Here is a 12,677-nt window from a genome sequence, read left to right on the forward strand (position 1 = left end):
AGGGAATCCAGCAAGAGGGACGGAAAGAAAGAAAAGGTCATTTGAGTGGAGCAGTGACCTTCAGTCAAGAGCCATGGCTGGCCTCAGGTAATTTTACAGGGAGGTGTCCAGAGAATAAATACCCAGACCATACTCTCCTCTCTCCTTCTTCCCAATCTCTGGCCATACAGAGGAAGCCAGAGGACATCGGTGGGGTCCTCACAGGTCAGCCTTGCAGGGCAGTGAGCAGGGTGGAGAAAGGAAGAGAATGGATAAGAGGGTCACAAGGAGGACGCCAGCACAGCACACGGTGTGCTCAAGAAATAAGCACTCAACACCCATGAGATGTTGTCCTACCCATTACCATCACTGGGGTTACAAGGGTCCAGCCCTGGTCATCAGAACACTAAACGGGAATTTAGAGCCCAATGCCCTAGTCCTCAACATCTCTCGCAGGCCCACAGCCACTGCTGCTGGGTGAACTGCCCCTCCAGCTCCTCCTCCCTGGACCTACCAATTTGACCTACCAAGGTCACCTTAAGGATGACGAGGCTTTGGAGACAGTGACTCGGGGCAGCAGCAGGGGACATTTCCATCCTCATATTTGAAAACAGGGGTTCTTCTGACAGCCAAGACAGCTCTAGCCTTTCACCGAGTCCTTGGAACTTGCAAATAAAAGAAGTCCATTCTCCCAAGAGTCTCACCTCCTCTTAAATCACAACCAGCTCCCTTGTAAGTCTTCCCCACTTGCTCTAGGTCTGAATTCGGAGCTCTGCAAAACAGTGAAACTCTCCCTTCATAAAAGAGCTCCTTGGGGTGACAAGAGAATAAATCAAATCAATTAATCGAACATTTACAGAGAGTCGGGCAGGTGCTGCTTCTGGGGAGCCAAGAAACAGATCAGACACGTCTGCAGGCACGGTCAATGGTTCCTCTTTTCCAAGAAGGCCATCTTGGAACCCTTTCTCCACCTGTCCCTAGGTGAGTCCAAACCGGGAGAGGTACATTCTCCAAGGTTGGATGGAGTAGTGGGCAGAGCATCAACCGTGGGGCCACAATACCCTTGATCTGAACCCCAGCTCCATTACTTACTCTTCGTATAACCTTAGGCAAGTCTCTCGGCCTCCCTGAACTGTGTTTTCCTCGTCTGACTTTCTCGGGGAATGATCCCTAATACACGGGATCACTCTGAGGATTCGATGGGATGACGTGTGATGTGTGAATCTGCTAGAGCAGCACGGAGCCCACGGTAGGTCCTCAAGCAATGTTAAATCCTCAGCCCTACACGTAGGTCCAGGTCTCCAGGTGCCCGAGCTAGTGTTTCCCATGTCTTCCCTTGAAATCTCAGACTCAGAGCTGGTGAATCCTGTTTCTGTTTCCTGCAACTCGGGCTGTGTTCACCTTGTCTCACTTCTTTCTGGGTCTAAGTTTCATCATCTACAAAGCTGGAGGGATGCGGGTTATTCAATGGACTAGACAAGTGGTTCTCAGCCTTCCCTACGGGTACATGTCTCTCTGGACCACATGCTTAGAAAGATGTGTCTGCTACATAAACGAAATTTCTGAAGTAAAAATTACCTCTTCCTCCATTTTCCCTTTTCTATTCTTTTTTTCTATTCTATTCTATGCTGCGGGGCATGCAGGATCTTAGTTCCCCTACAGGGGATCAAACCCGTGCCCCCTGCAGTGGAAGTGCAGAGTCTTAACCACGGGACCACCAGGGGATTTGGCTTCCATTGTCTCTTAATCAAAGAAACACATAACTGCCTCCTCAGAAATCCCGAGCAGTGTGAGATCACCAGCTTTGTTCAATGGGTTAATTCTACTGGAACCCTAACCCAAGAACTTGAGATTTCTTTGAACCGGTGTAGCTTAAGTGCATTATCACACAAGCATCTTGAAACATTAAAAGTGGTTCAAGGACCACCACTTCTCCTTCCCAGATCCCCAGGTCCTCAAGTTGAAGAACTCTGGACTAGTCAATTCCTAAGAACTCTATCACTGTAAGATCCTAGTTGGAGTAAGGAAGGAAGATCGGCCCCACCTGAAAAGGCATTTGCTAACATGGAACAGCTTGTGGCTCATTTGGCAGAGGCTGGACCTGCATGGATGGAAGGATGGTGTTTCTGTTAGGAGGCTGAGTGCTTCTGTCCACCGCTGTGAATTCATCTTCCCGAGGCAAACCTTTTGGCACCCCCCTGACGGTAGGAAGTCAAAGTCCTTTATGTTCAATTGCTACATACCCACTGCCTTGTGGTGGTGTCACCCCAAAGGCACCCAAACTTACATATTCCGTCATGAGGCCATGGGCTGTAGGTTTATCCCACAGCCTATGGCCTGGTCCTTATTCCCATGTGGCAGGTAGGATGCTCAGAGTCTGCATCTGCAAAGTTGTGCCCCGGGAGCTCACCTCCAAGCATCCCCTCCTGACCATGCAGAGTGATATGGGATCAGATGTCCTTACAGAGCAGCCCTGGGTCCAATCTACCTCCCAGCTCCCTTTCTTTTCATCACATGGAAAGCTCACAGATGGGAAAGAACCAGCTGACTATTATTCAGGTCTCATTCCCCACAAGTGCCTCCACTCTTTGGTCCTCATTAGAGCCCTCAGTAGCTGGCTCATCGCTAAGTCAAACTTGGAAAGCACTGTTTTTCCTGCCACTTCCTTAGATGTGCACTTAATTACCGCTGATCCTTCTTGTCGGCCATTCTCCACGATTGCAAGCATCCCAGTTACTAGTCTTCTAATGCCCTTATCCACTCATTAGACTTGAACATTTTGTTCTTGTCTTACATCTTCTGTTGCCTGCACAGCTTAAGAAGTACTTGAGTTGTTGTCCCCTGCCTGTTATGTTGCATATCAAACAGCATTCTGACCAGTGTGGGGTTGAGAATAACTGCATGATTTACTATTTTCTACTGACAGTATCTAAAGATACATCAAGAGTCATAAAGTTCCCCTCTGCTGTTAGAAGACTTTGTGCTTTTACCAAAGTCTGATTTCTATTATTCTGACCTAACTATATTAACTTATCTTACTCTAATTAGCACTGCCTTGCATTTCTCCCTTTCTAATCTAATTCTCAAAGATCCATGATGTAGAGGTACCTATACTTGTAATAACTCCCTGCCTGCCTGGGGAATCCCTTTCATTCTCACAAGTGTCCCTGTTAGGGCAACAATATATATCGTCACCCAACCATAGAGAACAGATGCTTTCTGTTGATCTGCCACTGCTTCTACTCAAGTTCCTGCTGTCCACGTGACAAAGAAGGGGTCAGCAAATATTTTCCATAAAGAGCAAGACTGAAAATACTTCCGGTTTTGTAGACCACGCTGTCGCTGCTGCAACTCCTCATCGCAAAAGCCGCCATAAACCATACGTAAATGAACGGATATGGCTGTTTCAGTAGACTATCTACAAAAACCGGCTTTATTTCTAAAATCAGACTTGCCCTGTGGGCTTTCATTTGCCAACTGCTGTGACAGAAGAAAATGGTATTTAATTTGTATTATTTGATAGTGAGATCGCTGTTTTCCCCCACTCTATGAAGACCGTGGGAGGTGCAGGTTGGGGCAGGATTGTGGGAAGATGGTGAGTTTGGTGGTGCACTTGTTAAACTGGAGAAACCAATCAGATAACCAAATGAACGTGTCATGTTGGCAGCTGGATATACCAAGCTAGAGTGTGAGAAAGGCCTTTGCTGGAGATAAAAAACTGGGAGCCATCAGCCTTCAGATGGTCTTTAAGCCACGGACCTGGGTAAGATCACTGAAATAAGTCTATGTAGCTAGAGAAAAGAGAACATCACTCTAAGAGGGTCACTACACTCTAAGAGGACCTGGAAGCAGCAAAGGAGAATAAGCAAAATCCACATGGTGGGAGGACGACTAAGAGAGTGTGGTGATTGAGAAGCCAAACAATGAACGAGTTTCAAGAAGAGAGGGACCAACTGGACTTGTAACCGAGCAGGACGTTATGAGGCCTTCCCAGAAGAGACCCCACCCATGTCCTCCGCCTGCCTTTTGTCTGTAGAAAAACTTCAGTCGAATAATAAATTTAATCAGAGAAGTGAAAAACATGCAGAAAGAAAGGCAAACAGTCAAGCAAGACAAAAATACTTCAGCCATTAAACGAAGTCAGGGACCTTCAGTTCTTCAAGGGCTACAGGTAATATTCGGAGCCGCGTCCTTTGAGCTGTTCTGCAGATACTGAAACCCACACCAGGCGGAAGAAGTTAACTGTCTGCTGCCCGCAAGCACGGAGACCCCAGACCTGTTGCAACCAGAAGGCTGGTGATGCTGACTCCCGATGACCTCACCACCAACCAATCAGAAGAATGTCCACGAGCTGATCGCACCCTGCTCCTTGAACACTGTTAACACCCCTCACTACCCCCTCCAGGGTGGGACGCACACTGTTGAGGGCATTAGCCTGCCGTGGCCCCCTTTGCCTGGCAAAGCAATAAAGCTATTTCTTTCTACTTCACCCAAAACTCTGTCTCCGAGATTTAATCCAGCACCGGTGTACAGAGGCCGGATTTCAGCAACAGACTAAACACCGCTCACAGGTCAAGTACCATGAGAGACACAGTATTTAGCAATATGACGATCACTGGAGACCACCTTGATGAGAATGGTTCTGGTGGAGTGGTGGCAGCAGAAATGGAGTGAACTTCTGTGACCTCGAGTGACTTAGGCAGAGACCAAGCAGAGACACAAAGGAGGTGGTAAGAATAAGAGTTCTCTGAAGGAGGACTGCCAAAAAGCGGAATAGAAAAATGGGGTATTTTATTTTTGTTTCTGAAATTTTTAACATTCATTTTCACATGTACTATCAATCAGCCATTGCAATTTCTAGCTTTGATTTTGTCCTTTGAAACATCATTCTCACTCTAATATCACGTAACTTTCAAATGTATTATGTTTTCTACATTTAACACATAAGCAATCTATTTTCATACGGGGACTTGAGCTAATGGTCTAAGTTTCCCCCTAAATAGCCAAATTCTCCTAGCAGCATTAATTAAATAATCTACTCTTTCCCCTGCTGGTCTGAAATCCACCATTATCCCATAATAAATATTTACATACATTCAAATCTTTTTATTATTTTATTTTCTGCTCTGTTCCAATTATATTTCATTTCACCAGCCACTAAGCTAAATTGTTGTGGTGTTAAATTATTTTTATAACCCTTTATAACTTTTTACTGTGTAAATCTCCCTTTTGTTTTTAAAACATTATGTTTAGCTAGTCTAACGCGTTTAAGCTTCTATATAAAAATGAGAATAATTTTTGTCAAGTTCTAAACAGGAATTCCTTAAGGATTCTGATTGAAATAACATAAATGTGCAGTCAGTTTGAAGGAGAACTGACATATTTACATGACTAAACATCTCCATTCAGAAACACGGTATTTTTCCAAGTATTCAAGTCTTCTTTGATGTGCCTCCATGTTTTAAAGTCTTCATGTAGGTCCTGCATTTTTTAATTATCTTCATTGCAAGTCCCAGGCTTTTAAAAATATTCTGTCCTATTATGATTAGGATTTTCTTTGTACTGTATAGTACAACTCAAAAAATGCTCATCTAAAAATCTTCGTTTCTTAAAAAATGTATTTTGCATCTGGTCCTCAAAACCTCTTGCTAATGCCAATGGGTTTTTCTCTGATGCTCTTGCATACGTTGTTTACAACCCTAATCACACCTGTTCAGAGGGCCATGTCCTTTGATTTTCAGAGCCACAGCATTGTTTCATTGGTTTCAGGATTTTTCTCCATTGGCTTATTCTGGAGGTCTGTCCTTCGCCCATGGATTCCATCCCCACCATGGCCTGCCTACATGCCTCCTCTACTTCACATAACCCCTCATCTGACCTGTCAACATGTGTTTTCTAGCATCTATAGTCTTCTGGTTCATGAGGTGTAGACGGGATTCATACTAGCTCAACATGGTTAGATGGAGAAGAAGACTGGGAATTTGGTGGCACTGGGGAAGCCCACTGGAAAGACTGGATCTCCCAGGGAGTGGACACAAGTCCAAACTAAGTGACCAGGAGAATATGACAAATGCAGATTCCACCCAGCCTGCCAGGATACTTTAGGAGTCAAAGCTGGTGGTAGAGCTGGACAGCAGAGGTTCAAGTCAAGGATCAGGAGACAGGGATGCTGAGAACTAGATCCTGGATGATGGAAGAACCAGCCACAGATTTGTCCGCTTCAGGATAACCACAAAGGAATTTAAATCTCAAGCATCCTTCGGTCTGAAATAGCAAGATGAATTCAACATTAACGATGCCTCCTGCCTCATGTGGCTCAGCCCTGAGTTTTTTGGTCGGATCCAGGAACCAAAGTCTTAGCCAAGGAAAGTGAGGCAGAAGCCTCATAAAAAGACCTGGAAGAAAAGAGTTTTGCACTAAGGGAGACTGCAGTTCAAGTTAACCCAAGAATGGGTGCCTGCCAGGAATGGGCCAGCAGCAGCCCCCACCATCTTGAGGAATGGGCTCCTAAAATACAACTAAGGTGAGTCATATACCCCAGAAGACTGGACCTGTGACAGTAAATCTAGACAGGACTGGGCAGAAAAATAGGATGATTCTATACCTCCTATTCTCAATCATGTACATGTCTAGATAAGTGAAAACAAATCCTTTGCGGTCAAATCAAACCACAGGGAGCAGAACTGGGGAGGCATGCTGTTCCATCACTGCTCACAATTCCTTTGGCACAGCATAATTTTGAATCCCTTATACCTAAATAGTGTTTGTCTGGAGATGCAATGATGACATTCCATCTTCCCTTCTGTAAGTATATCTATCTGTTTCCTTTCCTTCATTCACACATTCATTCATCCATCTGGCAAAAATCACTTATCAAGCCTACTCTCTCAGGTACCTTGCTAGGTAGCGAGAATACAGACAGGAATGAGACAGACTGATCCCGGAGGCACTTAGTCTATTCACACATGGTTGAAGAAAGCCAAGACTCAGCAACCTTGAACAACTGGACAAAGAAAACAAACGAGGCAGGTACAACCAGGGTTGGATCAAGGACTACCTAACCTTTCTGCACCTGCTACCCCTCAGAATTCATACCATGAAGCTTGCCTAGGCACGAAGTGATGGAAGGGACAGAGAAAACTCTTCCTAACACTACCATCTGACACGTGCCTTGCCCCCATCACATGGCACCTTGAATCAATGGAACAGACCCGCCAGAAGAGATGATCCCACCTTTGCTTCACCTCTCCCCTTGCTCATGGCCCCACAGATAGAGACTCATGAGGATGCCTTGCTGCTTAGGAAGCAACCTGGTAGTTAAAACAATCACTGGGGGAAAGTTTCTGAAATCTCTAAGCGCTGCTCATTAGCAGAAACCTTGGAGAGGTCTGATAAAGTTCAGAGCTCACCTCCAGACCTGCCTGCTCCCTCTCCGCCCAGAGCAGCAGCTGTGCGAGGGATCACCTTCTTTACAAGGAAGCAAATTAAAGTAAATTAGATCATTTATACCAGTACCAACAACAGCAAGAGCACCATTAAAAGAATTACGATCTTGAAATGAAAACAAGGAAATTATCTTCTGAAAAAACGAATCCCACTGCCCAGCTAAAAAGGCACTCACCACTGGGACCACATGTGGCAACCTGATAAAAACACTTGGGGTAGAGGGCTAGCAGAAGCCCTGCTGTCTCTTCTGGCAACATGGAACTGGGTCTTTTGTTTGGTGCTCTTCTACTCTTATGGAAACACATATCTGATAACGTACTTGCCACATAAATAGGCCATTTCAGTGAATACGGTCATTGAAAACCCTTTCCAATAAGAGTATGTCATACTGGCTGTGCAAGTGTGTATTCATAATCACACAGCATGGCAGAGTAGAAAGAATGCCAGGTCTTCCAGTAAATATGGTGTCTTGAATACCATTTCACAGAACTTCCGTGTCCAAAGTTGACTGCAATGAACCAGAAAGAAGTGAAAAGAACAAAGAATATACTATGAATGCTGACACACAGAAGGAGTTCTAACTTCATGCCATAGATTTGAAGTGTCATCTGTGTCCAAAATGAAAGGAGAAGGATTCATGCCCATCTTCCCCTTCCTAATGGAACAGTGTTGTTGGAGGGGAAAAGTGTTGGATATACAGAAAACCTCAATGACCGCTCCCAATCTGAAGGGAATGCATTGGAAAGTATTGCCAAACCATGGGATAGATACAAACCATCCCTATTGGAGTTTATTCTCCCCACTATGGATTTACATCCTTCCTCAAATCCCACCTGAGAACTACATGTCAGGCAGAAAGCAGTTACCTCATACAAGGGCTCAAATGGGCCAAAAAAAAAAAAAAAAAAGACCTAGAAAAAACCCCACAAAAGTTCATGAAATAGAAAGACCTCTCATGAAAGCAGTTGACTCAAAATCACATAGAAGCTTTTAGGGACACCCCTCCACCTCCAGGAACAGGACCTATTGCTGACTCAGCAGAGTTGGACCTCATGTAAGACTTTGGATAAACTAAGAGACAGAGACTAGAGACAAGGCTCCCAATGGCTTTTCCAAGTCCCCATTACTTTCCTTTCCCATAAGGGGTGGAGTCAAACTGTGCCCAAATAAACAGGGGAAGTAGGAAAAAAAAAACTGCAGCATTCCCAGTGTGGATCAAATAACAGCGTCATGTAACTGGCCCCATTTCAATATATAGTCAAGTAGAGGGGGGAAAAAATCACAGCAAAAGGGACTTCCCTGGTGGCACAGTAGTTAAGAGTCCGCCTGCCAATGTAGAGGACACGGGTTCGAGCCCTAGTCCTGGAGGATCCCACATGCCAAGGAGCAACTAAGCCCCGTGCACTATAACTACTGAACCTGTGCTCTAGAGACCGTGAGCTACGACTACTGAAGCCCTCGCACCACGACTACTGAAGCCCGCGCGCCTAGAGCCCGTGCTCCGCAACAAGAGAAGCCACTACAGTGAGAAGCCTGCGCACCGCAACGAAGAGCAGGGCCCGCTCTCCACAACTAGAGAAAGCCCGTGCACAGCAACGAATACCCAACACAGCCAAAAATAAATAAATAAATAATAAATTAATTTTAAAAAAACAGCATAAGACCTCAACAAACATTCTGTCCCCCCCCGCAAAGGTGGGTTAGACATACAAAGATAGTTTAAAAAAAAAAAAAAAGGATGACTCTAGAAGAAGAGGTACTCCAGGAAACATAGACAACTGCTTCAGAATTCCAGGAAAATTAAAGAGACTATGAACTCTCTGAGACAAGCAATTAAAAGGTGAGAGGACATGACAGTTGTGTCAAGACCGGGACTGCATCAGCTCTGCACAGCCTCCCAGGTCTGCATGTTTGGGAGGGGACTGCCCCCCTTCGGCACCAGATCTGCAGTTGCTGAACATGTGCTGGCAAAGTGTATGAAAAATGTACACACTACCAGGGCTGGAAGGACACTCATGTGGTCCCAGGCAATGACAGGACAGTGAAACAAAGGTCTTGTATTTAGTAAGTGTTAGAGCAACTTAGAACCCAACTATCCCCATATAAACAGGATAGAAGAGAGGGAGAGAAGGAGGGGAGAAGAGAGGGAGAGAGAATGGAAGATTGAAGGAGCAGCTGGGGTGTCATGGAATGAGCACTGAACTAGTAGACAGAACACCCACAGTGGATCAAATCTGAGTTCCTGTTTTCAGTTCTTTGGGGTATGTGCCTAGACTTGGAATCCCTGGGTCATATGAGTAACTCTACATTTAACTTCTTGAGGAACTGCCAAACTCTGCTACAGCAGCTGCACCACTTTGCATTACCATCAGCTATGAACAGGGTTCCAGTTTCCCAGCTCTCCCACTTTCTATATGGAGTAACTGGATAATTCATGTCCTTTCTCTGGGTCTCAATTAACATCTCCAAAGAGCAGGGATCCCATTTCTGCCTATGGTGTTTTACACTCACACCTGCTTTCTTTTAACCAATTCTGACTTCCCACTGCCCACACCTCATTCCAAGAATTCCCTGACGGGGTGATATGGCTCTGCTCCTTCTTAGAGCTGGAATTATCTTAATGAACGTTCCCAAGTTATAATAATGCACTTCAACTTCCATCCATATCTCTCGGTGTATTTTTCTTTCTCTTGTCTTTTAACCTTTTTGCAAGCAACATCTTGTTCTGTCTGTTGGCTGTCAGCTTTTCTCTCCAAGCTTTCGCAGAGTTGCCAGATTCTTGGCTATTTCTCCACCCTCAGCTCATAACTATTTTTCCCTCGAGCTCAGCGAATGCTAAGTGGTCTCTGTGAAATCCTATTAGGATAATCTCTCCCTGTCCGTGTCTCCTCTCAGCTGGGCTGCCTCTGGAAACCTCAGCCATCTTCCATCCCACAGTCTGCACATTGTAGGCTAGCTCCTGAGCCACCCAACATCATACTTATTCACAAATGTGGTTACAGGGCTCTGAATCTGTGGACACCTGTATCCCACAAGCAAAGGTTAAACTCACTGGAGACCGGCTCAGATGCCATCTGCTGCAGGAAGCTTTTCCTGTTCACCTGGGCTGCCCCCTCTTCCTCCAGAACCCCAGGAACCAGAAACCTGTCCCTTCTCTGTACTTTTTCCCTTTATGTTTATCATCTCTCCATCTTATCAGACTGTAGGCTTCATGAAGGCAGGAGCTGGAGTATCTTGCCCACAGTGGTACCCACAATGCCTGACATATTGTAGGTCCTGTGCTCTAGAGACCGCGAGCTTCCCATCTAGGAATGATATCTATCTATCTATCTATTTTCTCAGTTTTGCTTTATAGCTTCCTTCTAAAGATCCTTCATATTTCCTCTGCCTTTTGTATTTTGGTCTTTTTGACAGAGTTAATCCTTTTATATGTTTCAAACCAGTTACAGTTAATATTTAGGAAATTGTTGATTTTGTATATTTATTTCCTACCTAGTCACCTTACTGGACTTTTAATGGGTTCTAACAGTTTTCCACTTATTTCTCTTGGGTTTTTGGTAGTTAATAATATCCTCTGCAGATAATAACTTAACTTCTTTTTTTAACATCTTTATTGGAGTATAATTGTTTTACAGCATTGTGTTAGTTTCTGCTGTATAACAAAGTGAATCAGCTATTTGTATACATATATACAATGGAATATTACTCAGCCATAAAAAGAAACAAAATTGAGTTATTTGTAGTGAGGTGAATGGACCTAGAGTCTGTCATACAGAGTGAAGTCAGAAAAAGAAAAACAAATGCCGTGTGCCAACACACATATATGGAAACTTTATCTCTTTTTTCCCCATAATTATATTTCCAATTCTGCTACTAGAGATCCCTGAATGAATGTTATAGTGTTCACATGCATCCTGACACTTTTAGGATATGGGTTGTTGGTTTTGAATAAACATGCTCTAGCACATTAAGAAAACAGCTTTCCATGCCTTTGCAGGATGACAGTCATTCTCTGTGCACTCCACCCCCAATCCAGACCTGTCCCCACCCTACTCTGTTCTCTGGGAGCCTGACTTCTGTGATCTGCATCTTCCAGCTTCCCTCACCCTCTGCTTCTGGCTGAGTTGACCAACAGCAAGTACTGACAGAAGACCAGAGGGTGGGAGGAATGAATTTTGGTGGTGGCTGTGTTCTTCTATAGCCTGTCAGGCAGTCTTGTAACACCATTCCCTACCATTGCCCTTCAGACCTAGGGGTAGGAACAGCTCCCTACTGCTGCCAGCCCCTGGGTGCTTCATCATGCCTTGTTAATTTCCTTAATCCTGATCTCACCTCTACTTCATCAAGCTCTTCATCAAACCCTTCGTATGCCACGTGCTTCTCACCCAGACCTTCCTTAATGGACTGATAATTTAGGACCCACTATGAAGTATTCTCAGATGTCTTTGCAACATCTCAAAATGATCAAAATATTTTTCTTGTGACATTAATGTGACATTTAATCATTCATTCATTTAAAAAATTGAGTACCTACTATGTGTTAATTGCTGTGGTAGGCACTGAGATTAGAACAGGGGGGAAAAAAAAAGACAGTTGAGCTCCCTGCCCCACCCCTTGAAGTCCTCCTTGGGGAAAAAATACATATACAATTATTCAATAATAAAATACTTAATATTACAATAGTGACTAGGAAAGAATGTTTTGATGAAGAGTAACAGGGGCCGGGGGTGTATTTAGAAAGGATAGTCAGAGAACATTTGTCCCAAAAGGTGACATTTGAGAAAGCACTGGGGAAGAACCTACCAGTGAGAAAGCAAGAACAGCAAGTGCAAAGGTCCTGAGACATGAACGAGCCTGCTATGGTCTATGTAACCCAAAACACCTAAGATAGTATCTTCTCAACATATGAACAATATAAAATATTAATAAGACTATATGTGTATGCATACACACACACACACACACACACACACACACACACACACACACACACCCTACAATTCTGAGATGTGGTCTGCATTTTACATCTAGAGCACATCTCAGTTTGGACTGGCCACATTTCAAGTACTCAATAGCCCCGTGTGGCTACCATGTTGGCCGGCACAGAGCTAGCTCATGGCCGTCAGGCCTGATGACAGTGGAGGTTGGTGGGGAGGGGCAGGACATGTGAGATTCATCTCTACCGCTACCAGCATCAAGCCTGGCACACAGTACATGCTCGGTGAATGTTTGCTGCCCAGAACGACAGAAGA

The sequence above is a fragment of the Delphinapterus leucas genome, chromosome 15 (assembly GCF_059928025.1).
Source record: "Delphinapterus leucas isolate spDelLeu-1000000601 "Yukka" chromosome 15, BTC_Dleu_Yukka2, whole genome shotgun sequence".
In the NCBI taxonomy this organism is placed as follows: Eukaryota; Metazoa; Chordata; class Mammalia; order Artiodactyla; family Monodontidae; genus Delphinapterus; species Delphinapterus leucas.